This window comes from Pan troglodytes, chromosome 3 (assembly GCF_028858775.2).
Source record: "Pan troglodytes isolate AG18354 chromosome 3, NHGRI_mPanTro3-v2.0_pri, whole genome shotgun sequence".
In the NCBI taxonomy this organism is placed as follows: domain Eukaryota; kingdom Metazoa; phylum Chordata; class Mammalia; order Primates; family Hominidae; genus Pan; species Pan troglodytes.
The window spans coordinates 83,026,580-83,042,594 of record NC_072401.2 but is presented as its reverse complement, the minus strand read 5'-3'; the positions used below and the strand labels follow the sequence as shown (position 1 = coordinate 83,042,594).

General features: G+C 41.8%; 1 protein-coding gene and 1 long non-coding RNA gene across 6 annotated transcripts in view; one reads left to right on the top strand and one right to left on the bottom strand.

Moving 5' to 3' along the window:
• Positions 1-16,015, bottom strand: part of TEC (tec protein tyrosine kinase) — a 131,300-nt gene that overhangs the window by 50,384 nt on the left and 64,901 nt on the right. The gene's annotated exons all lie outside the window — the stretch shown is intronic.
• Positions 8,537-16,015, top strand: part of LOC134809799 (uncharacterized) — a 28,362-nt gene continuing 20,883 nt past the window's right edge. The window contains exons 1-2 of the long non-coding RNA XR_010156317.1: positions 8,537-8,627; positions 13,120-13,390. This is a non-coding gene — a long non-coding RNA (uncharacterized LOC134809799). The remainder of the gene's footprint in view (positions 8,628-13,119; positions 13,391-16,015) is intronic.

The window sequence follows — 16,015 nt, the reverse complement described above, 5'->3', positions numbered from 1 at the left end:
CCACCCCCCAGGTTTCAATACATTTTACTGAAAAGATCCAGAAAATGCAGAAATAGACAATGGATTTTTATGGCAACATCTGGCTTCTGGAGATAGATCTCCCACCTGGACACATTTTCAGCCTAGAATGGTGCATGGGGAAATGTCTCACTAGGAAATAAGAATTTACATGGAACTCAGTGTTGGCATTTGGGATCTGAATCTGGCAGCATAGATGCAAAATGATCAGATTCCATGTGGTGAATGGAAATATACTAAATCATAGTATCTGATTTAACCCATATTCAAATAATAAAGAATAATAGGTAAGACTTATAATAGTACTGTGTGCCTGGTGCTGTCCTATGGTTTACGCATATCAACTTGTTTAAGCCTTCCAATGACCACTATACCATGTTACCTCTCCAAAAACAGCAAAAGCAAAAACACCTGTGGGAAACTGACACTAGGTGACAGCAACAGAAAGGACTCCCACTTTGCAGATCTGTGAGGGACAACAGTCCCTGGCCATATCTAGTATATGAAATATCTACCATCTGTTTAGCACTCGGAGCTAAGCATCATGGGAAGTAGGGTGCTAACTACCACCACAAACATTAATATTTAGATTTGAAAGCAATAACATGTAAATACTTCATTTGTCTTAAGTACTTTTCCTGCAATTCTAGTGAGTATGTATGCTGACTGGAGACTTGTTCAATACTGTCTGAAATGCCAGGTGAGTATTTATCAGATTATAACTATGAATTTTCCCGTTTAAAAACCTAAATTAACTCTACTAACTGCCACACCTAAAGTTTAAGCCTTCGTGGAGCCAATTTCTAAAGAAACAGAAGCCCACAGAGGCACTCTCTACAACAAATTTCAATTTATCATTACACATTAACAAAACCCTCTTACTCTCTATGTGTCTGCTAAAATGATCTTCCCAGGTTCACTTGGAATTTTACTGAGAAGCAAATTTCTCTGACTCCAGGATTTCAGACCAATGTGATGTCAGAAACCTCTTTAGCAAGAACCAAAGAAATATGGGATAGATTTCCTACCTACAAAGCATTTATAATCGAGGTAGGAAATAAGTCATGGACAGCATTTTGACATCCTAGCAAGACGAATCAAAGTTCCCAAAGTTATTTAAAATTTCAGGCAAGAAATAGAAAGATAATCATAGAGCATTATCTGTGGATCACAACTGGATCCAGAGTGCCAAAGAGCCTCAAGTGCAAGAGACAATGGTGATTTGATTGTTAAAGGAAAAAAGACTGGATATTGCTGTCTCCTGAGACTAATAAGAAGTGACTAGAAACAGGCTGGCAAATGTAAATGATGGGAAAACTACAAAAATGTTACCCTAAATATAAAATCAGAAGTTATTAGGAAAGTTTAAAACTGATGAAGAACTTGTAAAGTTGACTGACTTTCAGAGACATGTATGTGAATAATATACACAGCAATTGACTATGCTGCTAGGGGACTTTTTAAAAAATTTATTGAACATGCCACAATATTTTCAGTATTGTCTCAATGTTTTAACACAGCAGAGTCAATATGACATAATGATTGAGCACCCAGGCTTCAGTGACCAGCAAGCTGTGTTTAAATGCCAGCTCCGTGGCCCCATGCAAATTAAATAACCTCTTCTAGTCTCTATTTCCTTATCTGTAAATGGGGATCTTGAAATTATTAGATTAACATAACCTATCTCCTAGATTATTTTCAGGATTAATTGTGAGATGCTCACAGGCACATAGCATAATTTATCTGGACCCTCACAATCACTTACTGTCAGTTATTTGGTTTGTTTTTGCCTTTAAATATAAGATTTATACGATTTTTCAGCCTTTAAACTTTTTTCCCATATAAACAGCCTTAACTTTTAATATTATATACTCTCTAATTTTGTTATACAGGTCAATAAAAAAATATTTAATACAGATCTTTTAAATATTTCACTGGCATTTACATTGTTTCATTAGGTAACATACCAATAGTTTTTCACTTTCTCCTTAAGGATGAATTCAGTAAATATTCCAGGAACTCAATAAATATAGGAGTAGACAGTTAAGTTTGACTATAATGCATAAAATATCACAGAACAAACTAGGGAAATAGGATAATAGCAGAACCATTCTTTCTCTTAAAACAGAATAATATTTTAAATAACTATTTTTTAAAAGTAATTTGGTCTTATTTATCAATTACCATGGAAATGTAGGCAACGCAGGGCACAGTGGCTCATGCCTGTAATCCCAGCAACATAACACTTGCTATGTTGACCACCTTGGGCAACATAGCAAGACTCTGTTTCTACAAAAAAATTTTAAAAATTACCGAGGTGTGGTGGTGTGCACCTGTAGTCCCAGCTCCTCGCGAGGTTGAGGCAGGAGGATTGCTTGAACTCAGTTCAAGGCTGCAGTGAGCTATGATGGCACTACTGCACTCCAGCCTGGGTGACAGACTAAGACTATAAAAGATATGCAGGTGAAGTCTAACAACCACTCAGGACAATATTTGCTCAGTATATACTACATGCTAGATAATGCACTAAGCACAAAAGGCAGGGAAGCATATGTCCACACAAAGACTAACACAAAAACTTTCATAGTGGCTTTATTTATAATAGCCCAAAACTGGAAACAACCCAAACATCCATCAACAGGGGAAACAAATTGTGGTATAGCCATACAATGGAGTACTTCACAGTAATAAAAAGAAATGCAATATTGTTATAACCAAATTAATATATGTCAAAATAATATGCTGGGTGATAGAAGCTAGTCTAAAAAAGAGTACCTGCTATATAAGTTTGTTTATTCTAGAATTCTAGAACATGCAAACTAATCTATCATGTCAAAAATTAGATCAGCGATTACCTAGGGATGGTGGGCATGAAGAGGGAGGTATGAAGATAAAGTGGCATGAGAAAACTTTTAGGGGTTATGGGCATACTCAGTGTTTCAGTTGTTGTAGTGACGGTGTCATGGATGTATACCTAATGTGAAAACTCATCAAATAGTGCAATTTAAATACGTGCAGTCATTGGAGCATACCTGTATAATGCTGAAAAAAATATGGCCCCTGCTCTCGGAAACCCTGAAGTCTGGGGATACTTGGAAACTATAAAATTCTTTGGTAATAATTTAATGTTCTAAATCATAAGCTTAAAACTGCAATAACAACAATGGTAAAAGAAAAAAAAATGAGTAGAAAGATTAAGCAAAATAACTCTGGTTTATAATGGGCCAGAAGTAGGTAATTGATCAGCTCTCATTTAAATGAAGGCTCTGCCCTAGTATTTATTCCAACTTAGAAAGAACTCACCCATCCATTTGATTCACTCAGTCTTAAATGAAAATGAGTAATAAATAAAATAAATTCAACACCTCCTACCAAGGCTGCTGCTTGGTCCTAGCCTTCTCTTTATCAACCCCTTCTTCAAGGCAGGTCTAATAAAGGTCACCAACTGGAAGCTCAGCAAAGGCACAGCCACTCCCTCTCCAGCACCTGCAGCAGAGCCTGGCACCTGGCAACCTGGCACCTAGCAGGTGCCCAATAACTTTGTTGAATAAGTCAATGAATGAATGAATAAATAAATAGGAGAGGACTCAACTAAGTGGAATTGCTGAGCAGTTAGACTTTTCTCAGGTCTAATTTCACAATATCCAGTTGTAGCCACCACTTTTTCCTTTCCTTTTTTTCTGATTTTTTTTTTTAAGAGATGGGGTTCTTGCTACATTGCCCAGACTGAACTCCTGGGATCAAGCGATCCTCCCACCTCAGCCTCCTGAAGAGCATAACCAGCACCACCACTTTTTCTTAACTACGCGGTTTTCGAGAAGAGTTTTTGCTCATATTTTTTATCTTCTATCTTTTTTCTTTCTTCTGCTGCAGCTCTCTCCGACCTATACCACACCAGGTGGGCACAGGCAAGCCAGGAATCTCCAGGACCTGCTTCCTGGAAATAATCCCAGACTCTGTTTCCTCTCCTCTCTATTCCATCAAAGTGTACTGCTGCACATAGGAATACCCAAGTGACAGAGTAACTGTCCCATTACAATCTTCAGAGATAAATGTAACTACTGTCAAGGGAGAGATGGTTATCATTGGATATGTTAGTGAGCATCTTTTGGCCTGTTTTTTTGTTTGCTTTTGTTTTGTTTTATTTTTCTTAGCAACAAAAAAGAAGGAAGGCCCTTTAGCCTAGGTTTCAGTTCTTAGGTTTCTATGGTTAATACTGACTAGTAGCACTTTGTTTCTCTAGTAGGACTGCGTGTGTGTTCTGAGGCTGTCCAGTAAGCACTTCATGTGTTAGGGTGGTTTTTTTTAATGATACTTTATATCTTTATGAAAGTGGAAATAACTAGAATCACATAAACATGATTTCTTATCAAGAGGAACTTGGGAGAGATAAGCTTTGTAAGTTTCTGGTGGGTGAGAGTTACAGATGGCAAATAGGGCAAGATAGAAAATGCAATTTCTGGGATAGATGGTGGGTGGCAGGGGCAGCAAGTAATCCAAATATGCAATGGCCAAATCTGTGGAACAAAACCTACCACTGCAGCCCAAGGGGGAACACCATTCCCACCCCACCTCCTGGTATCCCAACCATGACCAATGGATTGATGAAGTGATAACCCAGAGCAATGACAGCCCTGAGGGCAGGAAACCCTGTGGCAATTCTCCTAAAGCCTTCCCCTGGGGCTGGATTTCTGGAAAGGTGCATCGAAAGGCTCACAGCCTCTTAGAAACTTTGCCTCTACCCTGCCCATATCTAGCCAGTTCTTCTACAAAGAAGAGCCCCACTCCCTGCTTATCTGATGTTAGTGGAGGGCACAGAGGCATGCACACAATTATGAACTGGAAATATAAATTACTTAAAACTGAACTGAGCTTTGCTAGGGAACTGCGAAAGCCGAACATTAACCTGGTCTTTAAATCAGCTGCTACTTAGCCCTATATATCTCTCTAGTTCTCTTCAATGTTAAAGAGATCACATTGCAGTTTGTTTTCTAGATGTCTTTAAAATACTAAACTGCATATAATGGCAGCTTTCCTATACCCTTTGCTACCCCCTAAAAGAGAAACATTCCCTCCTTGTTTTCAATGAATACAGTCAGCCATACCAGGTAAAGTTTCTTCCTCTCGCTTCTCTAATGGGAAGTTTGATGAGTAGATGATGAGAGTTGGGGGGAGTGAGGAAGTGGGCACAGGGAGAAGAAATCACCATAATAACACCCATAAGAAAGAGAAAATGTATTTTGGAGCCAGGTCTCTAGTAGCAGACGGTGAATTGCCCATCAACTCTCCCCTCAGTAAAATACTCAAAGAGAAATACACAGAATTGCTTCATTATGTATTCCATGGGTTTTTGTGGGTTTAATGCGGGCCAATCACTGCTTTTACTACAGTTTCTACAGGAATATTCATTCAACTGGTGTTGCAAATAACCAACTTACAGCAAACTTTTGTAATACAACCCATCAACTGTGAACATTCTGTAGATAAAATTATTTTTAAAACAATTTCTTCCACTGACTGAGTGCTTGATGATATTAAGGAAGTTCTGCTGATATTTAGGAGTGTGGTGATGGCACTAAGATTCTGCTTAAGCTGGGGGCTCCCTGACTTCTGCAGATGAATACTGAACCATCTGTTGAAGAAACGATGTGGTTTCTGCAAGACAATGGGAGTAGAAGGGATTTGTTATAGATAATGAGGTGGGAGGAAGTGTGACTAGGGTTACTTGGTTGGGTAATGGGTACACGGGGTTCACTGTACTATTCTGTCTACTGTTCAGTAAGTTGTAAATATTCTATGATAAAAGGTTAAAAAACACTTCTCAAATATTTTTTAAAGCCTGATCCAAGTTGTAACTGAATCTACTTACAAACTTTTTTTTTGAGAATAGAGAAAGAGCCCATCATAAACAAGTAAAAGCAGAGATGGCACATTTCTTAATTGCTACTAATAAAGCTTTTGCTGTCCTTTGTGGTAAAGTGCACACTGGGCTCAGAACAGGAAGCAAGCCTCAGAAACAACAACAATCCCGATGTTTATACAACTGCTCGTACAGGTCGTGTGTGCACAGCTCCTTGCATTCATCAATCTTAAAGTGCTCCATAATTAATTACAGAACCAGTGACTCTGTCAAAGTAATGAGTCATTTAGCATCTGCAATTTACTGTTGGGTAAATGGGGCACTGAGTTAAACAAATTGATCAAGGGCAAATGAATAAGATACAGAAATCTAGGCTGCAATGTTGTACTCTTTGCTGGCTATCACAGCTAGGAGCCATAATTAAACTATTTGTTCCCTCTTAGTTTGCTCTTGCTAATGCAACTAACTCTCAATTGCTCTAGTGAAACTAACTCTCATTCATCCCTGTTGCAGAATATCTGGCCATTCTGAGAGATGCCCCCACAGTGCAAAATACAGAATCCCCACTGTCCAATAGCCACGCCACTCACTGAGTGCCCACCAGCACCTGCAACAGAAGCTTTATCTGTCTGCTTTTCTCTTTCTTACCCCCGCCTCACCTCCCTTCTGGTGGTACAGAGATACCACATTATAGCACCTATGCAGCAACCAGTCTTGGAAGGTGTGATGGTTAACTTTAGGTATCAACTTGACTGGAAGAAGGACTGCCTAGAGAGCTGGTAAAGCTTTCCTTCTGATTGTGTCTGTGATGGTGTTTCCAGAGGAGACTGGCATGCAAGTTAGTAGACTGAGTGGGGAAGATCCCTACTCAGTGTGGGCAGGCATTCTGGTTTATACGTTTTAGATCTCCCTGGGCTAAGAACCAGCAGGCCTCTAAAATAGAGCTTACTGCTTAAAAGCAAAAAGTCTGAAGCCCAACTGTCTGAGTTTGAATCTCAGCTCTGCTACTTACTCACTGTATCTCCTTGAACAAGTTACTTAACCTCTCTGTGCCTACATTTCATTAGCTATTAAATGGGATGAATAATAGCACCAGAACTTCATATGATTGCAGTAAGAATTCGAAGAGTCAATTCATGTAAAGCTTTTGGAAGAATGCTGACAAACGGTTTAAGTGCTTGATCAATTTAGCTACTAATACTATTTTTGAAAAGCATACTAGCCCTTAGGAAACCTAAAAGCGAGAGCCACTAGTTTTGATTAAGGAACGATCCTCACACCTACCTTCTAGACTCCAAGAAAGATCTTCTGAGAATTGATGTTGAATTTGACTATGTCTTATAAAAGCCATGAATGAGATGTTTCCTCAGGTCATGACAAATATCGGTTTTCTAAAATTACAGGAGGCCGTAATAGAAACGACCAGTGTCTACCAACATCAACTCTTTTCAAACAGAAAAAGAAATTAACCTTTCCTCATGGGTCTTACAATTCTGTTTTTAAAATGACGGTTGATGCTTCATGTGACTCCACTATTTTTACCCTTCGAGGCTGTTATTTTAGTTCTATCTTACAGTATGAAACCAATACTGAGCCAGCCAGTGACTAGATTAGCACTTCCTTTTTACGTTAGGAACAATTGATCTCTGGTAACTCACAGCATTTAACACACGATAGCAGGGAGCATCTTTGGTCAAAAATTCCTCTTCAAAGCATAAGAGTAATGTTACAAAGACATATTTTGCCGGTTTGTCAGGCTGTCTTGACGGCTAAGTCATATTCCGGTGAATATAAAGATTAATATATGTCTGATCCTTCTATAAACACACAATTTGGTCACCCAAAAAATATCACAAAGCTATCCAGAGGCAGTGCAGTACAATGGTTCAGAGCTCTGGGAATCAGGCTGCATGGGCTGGGGTCCCAGCTCTGCCACAGGCCCACTCTGCAACCTTGGGCAAAGTACTCAACCTCTCTGTTCTTTAGTTCCATCATCTGTAAAATGGGAATAGTAACTGTATCTGCCTCAAACAGTTCACAGGATTAAAGTTAATACTTAAAAAGCACATAAGACCACACTTGGCACATGGTAAGCACCCAAAAATATGCTACTTTGGCATATGGATTGAGTTAAAGGCACTTAAAAAAAACAGCACATGCAAGAAGGGCACTGTGACCTTCCTTGTTCTTCTTGAAAGCATGAGATTAACTCCCATGAAAAAGGTGCCCTCCTTATACCAGGAGGACGAAAGACATTCATTCTTATCACCAGAGATGGGGAACTGAGGCTGAGGGAAAGCTGTACAAACCTTGTTATACTAGTCCTTATCTTGCTACTTTTCCACAATTAACTGTCCTAGTCCTGAAGTGAATTCTTATACTTTCATGTTGCCTCAGCATCCATTTTGAATAGATTCAACTTTTTCATACCCAAAGCAGGGCTCAGTCACCCTTGACAGTTCTTGTTCCACACCACACCCAAATGGCTCAGGCCAGCAGCCAGACATAAGAATTTAAAGGCATCTCTCCTATCTAGTAGACGGGGTTCCCCACTTTATCGAAGCTTCCCTTAAAAGCACCATTCAGGCCTTTGCCCAGGAACTCAAAGTGACCCCACACCCTACCCCTTATATATACTGCCAATTCCCACATGCATTTTCTCTCTCTGCCTGACTCCATTCCTGCCTCATGCAACCCGGAGATGGAGGACTGCCCTCCCAGCCCATTCCGCCCTTCCTGTCCAAGATCTGTAAGTAAAAATCTCTGAACTCATTTCCTACTTGGTGATGTATTGAGTTTCCACCTTTCATCTGAAGAACCAATGGCTGCAGCGGCCTCAGGCCACGCTTTCTCAGGGATCCTGGGGGGAATATCAAGTCAGGCTCCCGGCGCCAGGGCGATGGTCAGGCAGGTGTAAGCTGGACATGGGTCAGACAAGAGCCACAACAGCGGCTGCCAGATAAATAAGATAAACAAGTTCCCCATGTGAGGGAGTCCCCAGGTTCCAGGTGGGCTAACTAGGCATAAAACCATCCTCCAGGCTAAAGAAGTACCCCAGGAAAGGGACACTGTAGACATTCATGTCCAGCTACCCTGCATTTCCCATCAGGACAGGGTTGCTAGCCAACCTGGTACTGGAACCCCATTAGCTAGAAGCTCTCAAAATAGCCCCAACTCCTTTTCCCTGTCATATCTTTACAATTTACCAATTTACTACTCTTTGTCCAACATAATATATAAGCTTTCAACCCTTACAACTTCCCTGGGTCTTTATTTTCCTGGTGAAGGCTCCCACGTACTTGTAAAAATTACTAAATAAAAATTCTATGCTTTTCTCTTGTTAATCTCTCTTTTGGTGGTCTAATTTAAAAGGCCCCAGCTGGAAAAACTAAGATACGCAAGGGGAAAAATATATTTTTTCTCTCCTTCACACAATAGAAGTATATTTAAATTTAAAAAAAAAGAAAAAAGAAAAAAACTAAACTAAAAAAGGCCACAGAGCCCTTCTGTTTCTAATCCCAGAAGCCAGTCTTGATTTTCACTGTGCAAAATGTATATTCAAAGGTACCAAGGAGATGATAAAGAAAGTAATGTTTTCCATTGTCTCTGTTTTTAAGGTAGAAATGTTTTCATTCTTAAAGCATCTTTGAAGCCAATGGACAGAAAGGTTTCTAATATTCTATCGGCCAGAGGCTTACATACAAAAGGCCTGGCAGGGCAGGTATTTTCTCCTTTTACAGGTGAAGAAACTGAGACTTAGAAAGTTTCATCAACTGCCCAGTTTCATAGCTGGTAATGACAGATCCAGATTCAGAGCAGATCTGCCTGGCTTCAAAGCCCACAGCACGTCCTCTCAGGAAGCCACCTCCTTTTAGGATAAACAGCATTAAATGAACCAGATCCAATGATTCCAAATTTACTTCTCTAACCCCAACTTCTCACTTGCGTCTTAAATCTGTATCTCTAAACTACCCAGGAAAACATCTCTCCTTATCTCTTTCATTTACATCTCTTTCACATGACATAAAACAAATCTATCATATTTTCCTTGAACCTGGATTCCATTCAATCACTCAACAACCACTGCACTCCAGTCTGGGCTACAGAAAGGATTTTCTTTCTTTCTTTTTTTTTTTTTGTTTTTTTGTTTTTTTGAGACAAAGTCTCACTCTGTTACCCAGGCTGGAGTGCAGAGGCACAATCTCAGCTCACTGCAACCTCCGCCTCCCGGATTCAAGCAATTCTCCTGCCTCAGCGTCCCGAGTAGCTGGGACTACAGGCACGCACCACCACACCTGGCTAATTTTTGTATTTTATTAGTAGAGATGAGGTTTCACCACATTGGCCAGGCTGGTCTCGAACTCCTGACCTCGTGATCCACCCGCCTCGGCCTCCCAAAGTGCTGGGATTACAGGCGTGAGCCACCATGCCTGGCCAAAAAGAATGGATTTTTATATCTTGAAACTTAACAACAATGGCAATATTACTAACTTTTCTTCAAGGTTTACCATATGCCAGTTTTGCTTTAAATTTATTTAGTGCATGTTGTAGATGTATCATTTCAACTGATCCCCATAACAACCCTCTGAAGGAGGATGAGTACTGGGTTAAGTGATGCCTTCACCTGCTTTGTGAAGCTTATAAATGAGAATGAGAGAAAGAGACTGAAAAACTAATTGTATTAATAATGTATTAAAATAAAATAGAGATAGGTGGTACAAAGTAAAAGTGCAGAATGACATTATACAGGGAAATCTAATCTAATCTGGAAGATCACAGCAAATATACCAAGGAAGTAACAGTTAAGCTGAAACCTGAAAGAGGGGGAGAAGTTAGCCATTCAAGGGAGGGGATACACGGGTTCTAGAGAAAGGACATAGGTAATGTACATGCTTCAACATGGGAAGGAGGTGGTACCTTCGAGGAACTGAAAAACAGGTGGGCTGGGGGGTGGGGAGTGAGGAGAAAGAATCGCAGATCAATGTGGACAGGCTGGCAGGCTGCTGGACCACACAGTGTCCCATATGCCATGTTGAGGACTTTTGAGATTAAAATTGGGATAATAATTTCTTGTAGGGTTTTAGGCAGGAGAGATACATGATCGTATTTGTGTTTTTAAAAGATCACTCAGCCATTGGGTACAACAGACTGGAGAGGAGCAAAAGTGGAAAGAGGAGCCCATTAGGATGTGGCAGAAATTGCTAGCTGTCTGCTTATGACATTCATTTCCCACTAATAATGGAACCCTGATTTGTAGGTGGTACCTTGGTACTCAGAATAAAAGACTGTACTTCTCAGCCTCCCTTTGCTACTAGGTATAGCCATATGGCTAAGTTCTGGTCAAAGAGATATTGGCAGAAGTCTTGTATGGAACATAAGGCAAAGCTACTAAAGGGATCTGACTCTGGTGGGAGATGTCCCTTCTTGCTTTTCTGTCTTTCTTCCTTCCTCCAGCTTGCAATTCAGACAAGATGGCTGGAGCCATCTTGGCAAAAACAAAAGATAAGCTAGGACTATGGAGAGGAAAGACAGGATCCAGGATCCCTGGATTGTATCCACCATAGCAGTTCTAGACAGCCCACTTCCAGTTTTTGGTTTGGTTTTTTCACACTGAGAAAAAGAAGAAACTTTATCTTGTTTAAACTATTACTTAGGGATTGTGTGTGGTACATAGCATAACCCAATCCTAACTGATACAGAGGCTGCTGTATTCACCCAAGAAGAGGTAATGGTGGTTTGGATCATGGTGGTGGCACAGATGGGAGGAGAAAGAGCAGGACTGAGATATATTTAGAAGGTGGAACCAATAGAACCTGTTGAGAGTCCAGACAAGAGAGGGTGAAGAGAGGGATAAGTTGAGACAGACTCTCAGGTTCCTGGCACAAGCAACTGGGTAGACCATGGTACCAATTACTGAACTAGAGATTACAGGGGTGGGGGACATCTTGAGATTCTTTTCAGACATTTGAATTTGAGATACCTGTGAGAACTCAGACCTCAGAATAGATATCAGGCTGGGAAACAAAGACTGGGAAAGTCATCTGCACACAGAAGTTAACTGAAGCCACTGGAACGGATGATGTCTTCTAAGGCAAGCACAGAGCGAGAAAAGAGGCCCCAGGAAAGAACCCTGAGGAACACGCACATGTGAGAGGCGGGCAGAGAAAGGGCAGCCCTGGAAGGAGACAAGCAGTGGCCAGAAAGGATACAGGAAAACCATGGATTTCACAAGAAGAGATACACACTAATTATTTATTGCACAAGCAAGAAGGGCCGTGGGCTACCGAAGCAGTAGGGAGAGAGAGCTGCTCACTGGAGTTCTAAGAGCAAGGACACGGGCTCTCAGAGGAGCATCACAGACAGCCAGAAGGAGGCTAAGGAAGGGGACGGGAAGCAGAATGTTATGAGTCTGGTGAGGTAGGAGGCATGTTCCGGCCTCCACCTGGAGAGACAAGCTGGGGAAAGACTGTGGAGGGATCTCCATGCCAGAGGAGGGGAGGAGAAATCATTCCCTTTCTCCCCAGAGAACCAACAGCCCAGTCAGTGGTTCCTCAGCTCACAAAGGCAGGGAGAGTCACAGGGGAAGCCCCAGGCTGCCAGATTCCAAAGTACTGTGGCTTATTTTAAGGTGGACAGGTTTCCACCTACCACACTGGAACTTCTTTCAAACAATTATCTTCAGTTTTTCATTTTAAAATAAATAAACGTGTAAAGGCATATGGGGTAGAGAGTAAGAAATTTTATTACTCAAATCAGTGTGAACCACCAAAAAGAATAGATTTTTAGGCCCGGTGCAGTGGCCCATGCCTGTAATCCAAGCACTTTGGGAGGCTGAGGTGAGCAGATCACTTGAGGTCAGGAGTTTGAGACCAGCCTAGCCAACATGGCAAAACCCTGTCTCTACTAAAAATACAAAAATTAGCTGGGTGTGGTGATGCATGCCTGTAATCCTAGCTACTTGGGAGTCTGAGGCAGGAGAATTGCTTGAATCCAGGAGGCAGAGGTTGTAGTGAGCCAAAATCGCCCCACTGCACTCCAGCCTGGGTGGCAGAAGGAAAAAAAAATAGATTTTTATATCCTGAAACTTAACAACAATGGCAATATTACTAACTTTTCTTCAAGGCTTACCATATGCCAGTTTTGCTTTAAATTTATTTAGTGCATGTTGTAGTTGTATCATTTCAATTGATCCCCATAACAACCCTCTGAGGTAGTAACTATTTATTGTCTCTGTTTTACAGATGAGGAAACTGAGGAAGAAAGTGGCTATGCTCATTTGCCCAGCATCATATAAGCTAGGGAGTGACAGAACCCAGGATTTGAACACTGACTGTCTGACATCAGAACTAGTGCTTCTGGTTTCAGAAAATCTGCTTTTCCTAACTATAGAAAAGAACATTGCTGGCCATTACATTAAAGTAAGCAATGGGAAAATAACTATGCAAAGCTGCAAGCAGGAAAATAATTTTCACTTCACTTGAGAACTGAGGGAACCAGCCAGACAAAGGCGAGGTGAGTTCCTTTTGTTTTCTTTAACTCGGTCTGTCACAGTAACTAAGAATAAAAAGAACTTGGATTTTATGGCCAGGCACAGTGGCTCACACCTGTAATCTCAACACTTTGGGAGGCTGAGGCAGGGGGATCACTTGAGGCCAGGAGTTTGAGACCAGCCTGGCCAACACAGTGAAACCCTGTCTTTACTAAAAATAGAAAAAATTAGCTGGGTACAGTGGTGTGCACCTGTAATCCCAGCTACTGGGGAGGCTGAGGCATGAGAATCGCTTTAGCCTGGGAGGTGGAGGTTGCAGTGAGCCGAGATTGCACCACTGCACTCCAGCCTGGGTGACAGAGCAAGACTCTGTCTCAAAAAAACAAAAACAAAAACAAAAACTTGGGGTTTAGACAGCTCATGGTAGCACCAGTTTGCTCATTCTCAGAACTGTTCCTCTACACAGAGCCCCCTGCAATGTGCTTCTCACAAATGCATACTGCGCAGACCATTCAGTCAGCCCTGCCCATGAGAGCAAAGGAAGGTGTAACCCCAACATGATGGTCCCCATGTGACCCAGACACTGGGGTCAGGTGCAGGAAACTGTTCCACTTTTAGTCAAAGCTCACTGATGTATAAGTGAGTCTGAGACAGGGTGTCTGGGGCTCTGGAAATAAAGAACCAATATTTCCACCGGAGACACAAAGAGCAGGCCTCAGCATTTCAAATGAAGGCTTTTTAGCAGAGAAAAGTTACTGAGAATTCATAGTAGGGGTTCAGGAAGCTACACTGAGATGTCTAAAATAAGCAGTCATAATTCGTCAGAATTTGAAAGAACAGCCACTTTGGGCTAACTCAGAGAAACTTGCAAGCACAGAGGCACTCGCTTTACAGGCAGCACAGACACAGGGAGGAGCTGAGTATCCATGGGAATCTGTACAACGCAAGGAGCCATTATTAGAAACCACCACATATCAAGTCCTGTGCAGGCACTGGGGGAAGGAGGATACAATGATAAGCAGACAGGATCTCCTTCTCAATTTGCTTTCCTATATTTGCATTTGGTCAATGTGCAGAAAACAGTTAACATAGCAGGCCTGACACTGCTATTCTTAGCCAGGCTTACTTGCCTTTCTAGATTGGCCCTTGACTGGCATCTCGAAACTTGAATCTGGGGAGGGTCCCATGATTTCTAGCAGTGATGAGTGCCACAAGGGGTCTTAACGGTTTATACAAACAAAATGGTTCATGCTGAACACCTGCTTGCCTTCTGGGAGTCTGGAATTTGGGCACATGCTAGGCAGAGGGGCCTAAGTGACCAGCTCCCAGTTAAAAACCGTGGACACTGAGTGATGAGTTTTCTGGTAGGCAACATCCCACCTGTTGTCACAGCTCATTGATGGAGGTTTTAAGCCCACCCTATGTGACTCCACTGGGAGAGGACTCTTGTAAGCTCTGGAAGCTTGCACCTGGTTTCCTCCAGACTTCACGTGCCTTTTCCTTTCGCTGATTTTGCTTTGCATCTATCTCTTCACTGTAATAAATGACAGTCATGAGTACAGCTATTATCTAAGTCCCATAAGTCAGCAATCTGCAACGCTTTTTGGCACCAGGGAATGGTTTTGTGGAAGACAATTTTTTCCATGGACCTGGGGTGAGCGGGATCATTTCAGGATGAAACTATTCCACTTCACATCATCAAGCATTAGGTTTTCATAAGCAGCACAAAACCCAGATCCCTCACATGTGCAGTTCACAAGAGGGTTCGTGCTCCTATCAGGATCTAACGCCAACACTGATCTGAAAGGAGGCGGAGCTCAGTGGGTAATGCTTGCTTGCTCACCGGCTGCTCACCTTCTCCTGTGCAGCCCAGTTCCTAACAGGCCACACACCGAAACCGGTACCAGTCCGTGGTGCAGGGGCTGGGGACCCCTGCTGTAAGTCCTGCTAGCAAATCATCAAAGCTGGTGGTGGTCTTGGAGATCCCCACCTCTGACACAGTTGGTGAACTAGAATGAGCTTCACTGTAAGAAAGACCTGGTTTAAATGCCAACTTTGACACTTATTAGTTGCAAATCATTGACTTAGTTAATTAAGCTCCCTAACCCTTGGATTTCTCTGAAAACTAAGATAATACAACTTGCCTCAGAAGACTGTGGTCAAGATTAAATAAGTTGTAGACACTCAATAAATGTTATATCCCTTTCTCTTTAGACTAACATGTGAATGGCACCCTCTAGGGTTATGCAGTGCCTGGCCTCCATAATAGCAGGCAGCCTCAGTGAGGCTCACTTCATCTGATTCTCCCTTCCACTCACTGGTGTGCTGGAGTCAGCTCATGACAGCTCATGAGAGCCCACTGTGCATGCCGTTCCCAGCTCTGTGCTCCATGACATCATGCAGGGGCCGGAGATCTGCCATAGTGGGAGTACTTAACACCATGAAAATTGGCAAATGCTGAAAATCAGGGCTTCTTCCTCTACTCCCAGTTGCTAAATATATACTATTATTAGCACATCACTGTCCCCTGCATTTTAAAAATCAAATAAAGAGGAGGTTCCCACCAGACAGGAGGTTTTACAGCCTATATGCATTTTTTAAAATAAGCTACATATAAAGATGCTCAATGGTATTAGCCATAGGGAAAG